The following is an 8,305-nucleotide window of genomic DNA, read 5'->3' as shown; positions in this document are numbered from 1 at the left end:
TCTGATCTCCAAAATATATAAAGAACTCAAGAAACTAGACTTTAAAATGCTAATTAACCCAATTAAAAAATGGGGCACTGATCTGAACAGAGAATTCTCAACAGAAGAAGTTCAAATGGCCAAAAGACACTTAAGATCATGCAAAATCACTTTTTAAAAAACTTTTTTCACTGTCATTGCAGTAACTCTTTCTTAGGAATTACTGGAAGAAACACATAGGTCTAAGTTGAAAGTGCATAAATATCTCTTCTGTTTCCCAAACTCATTACAATGAAGTTGATCATTGGACATACATCCACTCCAACACACTGAATCTTTAGAGAACTCGGTTACTATTACTTGGGAGAAATGTTAAGTAAGCAATACTGAACTGCAGAGAAAGCTGGGTATCCACTTGCTCTAAGCAGACACAGGATGATCATATAGAATAACATGCTATAAAAGCCAGACATAATGGCAGCACCTTTAATCCCAGCACTTAGGGGGCAGACGGAGGTAGATCTCTATGAGTTTGAAGCCACCTGGTCTATATAATGAGTTCCAGGGCAACATCTTATGTTTTCAAGTATGTCTAGTATTCTCAAAGGTGTTAGGAAGTAATCACTCCTACAAAACAAAAGTAGACCACTTAAAAGGAAAAAATAAAGAAAAAGCAAAGAAAGTTTATCTTTCAATAGAATATAAGATAACAGAAATTTATAAATAGAAAGGACAACTAACTGATCACAGGAGATGGCCAGTTTGTGCTACATTTCTGCTATTACTAGGAGTCTTAGCTGGAGTCATCCTTGTAGATCCCTGGAAGAATCCCTTGAACCAGGTTTTTACTTGTCCCCCAAATACACCACTGACCATTAGTTTTTTTTCAGTACTCTTCCCTCCCCCAAACCCATCCCCATCTTCCTTCAGTCCACTCACGAAATCTCTGCTATTTTTCCTTCCCTGGGAGGTCTGGGCATCCTCCTATGAATATTCCTTGTTACCTAGTCTCTTTTGGTCTGTAGATTTTAGGATGGTTGTGACCAGATCGGTGCCTAGCCCAATTGTAATCAGAGCAGCTTTATCCAGTAACTAATCATAACAGATGCAGGCCGACAAGCAAACTTTAGGCTCAGTTCCAGGAATCCTGAAATCTGAAAAAAGGATTATAGGAGCAAGAGCAGTTAAGAAGACCACAACAAGACTCACAGGATCAAATAACCTGGGCTCATAAGGGCTCACAGAGACTGAACCAACAACCAGGAAGCCTACATGGAACTGACCTAGGCTTTCTGAGTATATGTTACAGGTATGTAGCTTGGTCTACTGTGGGACTCCTAACAGTGGAAGCAGGAGCTGTCTTTGTTGCTTACTGGATTTTGGGACCCTATTCCTCATACTGGGTTAATACAAGGGGACGTTCTTAGTCTCATTGCAACTTGATAGGTCATATTTTGTTGATATCCGTGGAAGGCCTGCCCTTTTCTGAATATAAAAAGAGGGGGAGAGAATGGAGAGAACAGAGGGGAGTTGGTGGGGAGGAACTTGGGGGAGAGGAAGAAAAGGAAACTGTGGCCAGACAACTGGACAATGTGCAGAGAGTGAGAAACTTAGGAGCATTCAGCTCTGATTAAGATGCCTTTATTAAACCCATCCCTTAAAGGCTTAAGGAACTATGAAGGAGAGACAGAAAGCTTTTAAAAGCCAGAGGCAGAGGATAACTCCAAGACATCATCATCATCCAGTCACAGCAAGGCTGGTGTGCATATGAACTCTCAGAGACTGTGGCAGTACACATAAGACACGACCAAGTTCAAAATCCTAACACAGATAAGGGAAAGTAGACACCAAGTTCTACCTTTTACCAAGAAGCTATTTGCAATTGCCTCCTACTGGGAAAGAGAAAATCAGGATTTTTTTCAGCACAGTGTCACTGAGTATACTGACAACACTCCAGGTCAGGTCCAATGCCCAGCTTATTGCCAATCTTACATTTTTTGTTTAGCTTTCTTTCTTATCATGAAACGTGGGAGGCCAGCTCCTGAGATCTGCTCTGGGGTAATAAAAAGAAAGCCTCAAAGTAGTTGGACCTAGGAAAAATTCTTATCTGAGGGTTGCTAAGGCTTTACTGTCAGAGGAGAAAATAAACAAGCACACATTTTCTGCTGATAATCTAAGAAAAAAGGAATTAGCACACACTTTCCTGATGGTAACCTTCTCTTTACTTCAACTTAAATAATGTCTTTCTCTTAACATACATCTCTCTCCTGCCCAATCACATATATCTATATCCAGTTACAGCATCTCTTTACATATTTCTCTTTACAAACACACCACTCTCACACCCACACTCACTCACACTCATTCACTCTCATATAGACTTCTTTTGCATCATTCATTCATTCTTTACTCACTCACTCTCACTTATCCATTCTCTCATACTTCTTTCATGCCTCTTCTTCATCTCTCATACTTCTCTCTCCCACAGCAGCCTTCTCTCAACACCGCTGCTCCCGCTCTGCTGCCTCTGAATTTTACATCTCTGCTATTTGCCCTCTGTCTCTGCCCTCACAGTGAAACTCTGGACTTCTTCCACCTCTTCTTGAATACTGTACCCTATGAAACTTTTATTTTATTTTATTTTTATTTATTAATATTTTATGTGTATTAATATTTTTGCCAACTTACATATAAATGAACCACTTGCTTATATTGGCCATAGATGCCAGGACAGAGCATCAATTTCCTCAGTACTGAAGTAACAGATTGTTGAGGGACACCATGTGGGTGCTAGAAACTAAACCCAGGTTTTCTGAAAGAGAGTTGAATCACTGAGTCATGTCTCCAAACCTCCCCCTCTCCTGTCTTTCTTTTTGCAATAACCCACTGAGCCCACTTAGTCCTGCTCTTACATTCATGGATGTGGAGTCATCCACTGGAGCATGGTCAACCTATCAGGAGGGTGATAACTTCAATAAATATGGGGCCTCCTTAGCCCCTTCTCTATCCACGATGAATATTTGACTAGATTGATCTTGTTCATGCCTTTTGCATGCTAACATATCTGCTAGATCATGAATCCAATGGTTCTTTTATGACCAGAAGATATCATTTTGCATCAGTCCTTCCAAAACTAGATCTCTTAGAATCCTTCAAATTCCCCTTTCATGGTAAAGCTTTGGAAGAAGGTGTGATATTGATGAATGAAGACAGATATGTTTTCTCTTCATTCTGGCTAGCTGTATTTGTATTAATTGCCATCTACTGCAAAAAAAGAAAAAAAATACTTTGATTTAAACTGAGAGTGACATTAATTTATGGGTAAAGCGATATTTAGACAGCAGTTTAATAGTATGTCTAAGTAAGCAAAATAATTGTAGTATGCTCTTCTACATGGCCAAAGAATTCCCAAGCCATGGGTCCTTTGGCCATTTTTATAAATATCAGCCATATGTTTCTTATTAACGAGGAAACCTTTATTTCAGCCAGAAAAGAGGTTATAATTCTCATAACTTTTATGCCACTATTACAGTCATGGACATATTTTTCCAGACCAGACATTACTGTAGATCAAAAGTTTCACAGAAGGGTTAGACTGTTCTTGACTTTAGCATAGCTAAAGTACTATGAAAGCTAGTCAAAAGAAAGCAAGCTTCCAGGACAGTACCAGTTTGATTGTTCCATACAGTGTTATCAGAGCATGTGGTTTCTTTAACTATAGGGTATGTGGGCAACAGCAAGAAATGGTAATGCCTTGTATTGTTTTGAAAAGGGTTTCTCGATCCCTTTAGCAAAGAACTAAAAGGAGACTATCCTACCTGTGGTACTGATCTTTCAGGTTGACAGTCTCTGGTTTCTTGAAAATGCATTTTTCCTTATGGTATATATTTCTCAAATATTTTTCCACTCTGTAGCCTGAGTCTACAGTCAATTGCTTTTACTGTACTATGTCTATACTGTAAAGTATCCTTTACAGTACAAATGTCTGTTAATAAGGTCCCATTGGTTTATTGTTGGTCCTTTTTTAATTTGTGGCCAGGATCCTTTTCAGAAAGTCCTTACTGAGCCTGTTTCCTGAAGTACACTCACTATTTTCTCTTCTAGAAGTTTTAGAATTTCATTTCTAACATTGAGTTCCTTGATCTATTTATAATTGATGTTTGTATACTGTGAGAGACAAAGATCAAGTCTTATTCTTAACATGCAGATATTCAGTTTGTCCTGCGTCATTTATTGAAGATGTCTTTCCTTCACTATGTGTTTTAGGTTTCATTTTTAACTTCAAGGGACTATTAGGTGAATATACTTTTATTTGGATCTTCAGTCCTATTCCACTGATCAATGTGTCTACTTCTGTATCAACACATACTGTTTTTACAACTACTGAACTTCAAAATAAAAAAAAAAAGCTTATATTATTTATAATTGTTTTGGTCATCAATGTGAATTTTAAGATGATTAGTTTTCAATTTATGAGGTATAGTATGTTGAAATTATAGTAGGGATTACATCAAATCTGTAGACTATTTTAACAGAACAGTCATTTAAAAAATATTAATCCTACCAATCCAGGATCTTGGGTATTTCTCTATTTTCTGATGTCTTCTGTTACTTTCTTCAGTATTTGAAACATAGGAATTTCACCTACTTGACTAAGTTTATTCCAATGAACCCTTTAAGCTACCATGAAAAGTATTGATTCCCCCAGTTTCTTTCTCTTTGATATGCAAATTGGCTACCAGGTTTTGGTATGTTTATTTTGTCTTGCCACTTCATTGAAAGTGTTTACCAGCTTTAGGACTTTTTAATTTAGATTTTGGGATCTCCATTATAAAGAACTCTACAACCTGAAAATAGGGATATTTTGACTTTTTCATTTCTATTGCATTTTTAAAATTTTATTCTCTTGTGTAGAGTTTTAGCTAAGATTTCAGGTGTGGTATTGATACTGTATATTATACACTATTATTTCAGATCATAGTGGAATGGTGACTATAGGTCTGTCATATATATTCTTTATTTTGTTGAGATATGTTCCTTCCATACCTATTCTCTCCACTGCTTTTAAAGTGAAGTTATGTAGAAATCTGCCAAAGACCTTTTCTCCATTGACACAGCTTATGGTTTCTGGCCTTGAGTCCATTTAAATAGTGAATTATATTTACTGATTTGCATATATGGATCCTTCTCTGCATCTCTTAAATTAAGCCTACTTCATAATATTTTTGATGTGCTTGAATTTGGTTTGCAAATATTTATTGAGAATTTTACATCCTTCATCATTAGGAAGATTGGCCTATACTTCTCCTATTTTTGTTAAATCCTTATCTGCTTTTGGTATAAGGATAATACTTGGTTCAGGACCCTATCTCTGCAGATGCCACATAATTAGAACGTAAGACTCAGATGACTCAAGCTGGCTCTGACCTGAATGCCTCTTTCCTGCAGTCTAGCTTTCTTAGTTCTAAAAATAAAAACAAAGAACAAAATAAAAAATGTACAATGGTCCAAGAAAGGCAAACAATTAAACAATCCTATACAGCTACAATACTTATGGACTACAGTGGTTTCCAGCATGGCAAAATATTCATAAAGGTGCAAGAAATGACAAACACATGCTAATTTAAATGGCAACCAATAGCTAGCTGTCTAATTAAACTGAAGACTCATTCTACAGGAGGGAAATCATGCATGGTACTAGAAATCCAGCAAGTTCCCAGGAGCAAGTGAAAAAAGAATCTATTATCACTGTTTGGTTTAATCTTAAGAAAAGCCACTCCTCTGGCACAAATAACTCCAATTAGACCAGACTAGACCAAATAAAAATGCCTATGTTTAATAAATGCAGTACTCTCGGGTAGACTTAGACAGCATGGTGGGGAGAGGAGCAAAGGCAAACCCCAGAGAGACAGAATCTCAGGATTCTGTCCTCTGCCCTTGAAAATGCCCTGAAACAAAAGTTTAAAATAAACCAAAACAAAGCAAAATAAAACAAACTGAAAAATCAAAACCAAAACAAGCAAACAATAACTAAAACAAAAATGTTAAACAAATCTCGGCTTAGAAGCCTTAGTGTGGCCCAGTGAGTCATACAGTATGCCTTTAGTTCAGATATCTATCTTTACTTTTAAGTGTTCATTGCAATGAGTCATTGGTCTGGTTTGAGGCTTCTGGTTCCTGCTACACTCTACACTATGGATGCTGGACCATTGCTGGGACTCTTCTTGAAGAAATAAGGTAACTAGCAGGCATTATGACTCAAGTGCTCAAATGGACTTAACAGATATTGAGAGAACATTTCACACAGAATAAAAGAATATGCCTTATTTTTACTTGCTCACAAAGCAAGTATCAATAGAAACAAAACTATATAATAACTTACTTTATCTCATCAGATTATCATGGATTACATTTGGAGTTCAATAACAACAGAAACTACAGAAAGCCTATAAACTCATGGAAATTGAACAACTGTCAACTGAATTGAAACTGAGTCAAGGAAGTAATAAAGAAATTGAAGATGCTAGGATTCAATGAAAATGAATCCACAACAGATCCAAACTTATGAGACACTGAAAGCAGTGCTAAAAGCAAAGTTTATAGCACTAAGTACCTATATAAAGAATTTGGAGAAATTTCACACTAGTGACTTAACAGTACACTTAAAAACTCTAGTCAAAAAGAAGCAAACATACTCAAGAGGAGTAAATGACAGAAAATAACCAAGCTAAGGATAGAAATCAAAGAGAACATTGTAAGGAATCAATAAAGTGGAGTTGGTTCTTTGAGAAAATTAACAAGATAGACAAACCATTATCGAAACTAACTAAAAGACACAGAAAGAATATCCAAATTAACAAAAAGAAAGAAAAAGGGGGTCATAGCAACAAACACAGAGGAAATCCAGAGACTAATTAGGTCATACTTTTTTAACCTGCACTCAACAAAAATGGAATATCTAAAAGAAATGGAAAAAAGTTCTTGATAGGTATCATATACCAAAATTAAATCAAGACCAGATAAACAATTTCAAGATACCTATAATCCCTAAGAAAATAGAAGCAGTCACTAAAAGTCTTCAAACCAGCCAGGCAGTGGTGGTGCAGGCTTTTAATCCCAGCATTGGCGAGTCAGAGGCAGGCAGATTTCTGTGAGTTCAAGGCCAGCCTGGACTACAAGAGCTAGTTCCAGGACAGGCTCTAAAGTCACAGAGAAATCCTATCTCATAAAACCAAGTAAAATAAAATAAAGTCTTCAAACCAATAAATAAATAAATAAAATCCCAGGGCCAGATGGTTTCAGTGCAGAGTTCTATCAGAAGGCCAAAGAAATAATAACAATACTCCTCAAATTCTTCCACACAATAGAAATTGAAGAACCGTTACAAAATTCTTTTTATGAGACTCCAGTTACCCTGATATGCAAACCACAGGAAGACTCAATATAAAGAGAATACAAACCAATTTCTCTCATGAACACTGTTGTAAACATTATAAAATACTTGCAAACAAAATCAAAACACACACAAAAATGATCATCTGCCATAATCAAGTAAGGTTAATCCCAGAGATACAGGGATGGTTCAATGTAAGAAAATCTGTAAGTATAATCTACCATATAAACAAACAAACAAACAAACAAAAAACATGATCATCTCATTAGATGCTGAAAAAGCTTTTAACAAAATCCAATACCCTTCATAATAAAAGTCTTAGAAAGATCAGGAATACAAAGAACATACCTATACATAATGAAAGCAATATATAGAAAACCAACAGCCAGCATCAAATTAAATGGAGAGAAACTCAAAGCGATTCCACTAAAATCAGAAACAAGATAAGGTTGTCCACTCTCTCCATGTCTATTCAATATAGCATTTGCAGTTCTAGCTAGAGTAGACAGCAAAAGGAGATGGGGAATATGAATTAGAAAGGAAGAAGTCAATGTATCACTATTTGTTTATAATATGATAGTATACTTAAATGACCCCAAAAATTCTACCGGGAACACTCAAAGCTGAAAAACACCTTCGTAGTGTGGCTGGATACAATATTAACCCCCCCCCAATCAGTATCCTCCCTATATACAAAGGATGAACTAGCTAAAAAGAAATCAGGGAAACAACACTCTTCGCAATAGCCCTAATTTCTTTCTTTAAAGACTTAAAGTTCATGTCAAACAGGTCATTCACCTGCTTAGTTAGCATTACCCAAAGATAATTTATTTTTATGCAGAAATATCATTCTTGGAGGCAGTAAAATGAGAGATTCTGTTTTTATATTCAATATGCTAGTTTGTGTCTTTTTATGAAAGAATATTCAGAGTT

Source organism: Microtus ochrogaster, chromosome X (assembly GCF_000317375.1).
Source record: "Microtus ochrogaster isolate Prairie Vole_2 chromosome X, MicOch1.0, whole genome shotgun sequence".
NCBI lineage: Eukaryota > Metazoa > Chordata > Mammalia > Rodentia > Cricetidae > Microtus > Microtus ochrogaster.
Note: the sequence above shows the minus strand (reverse complement) of the source record.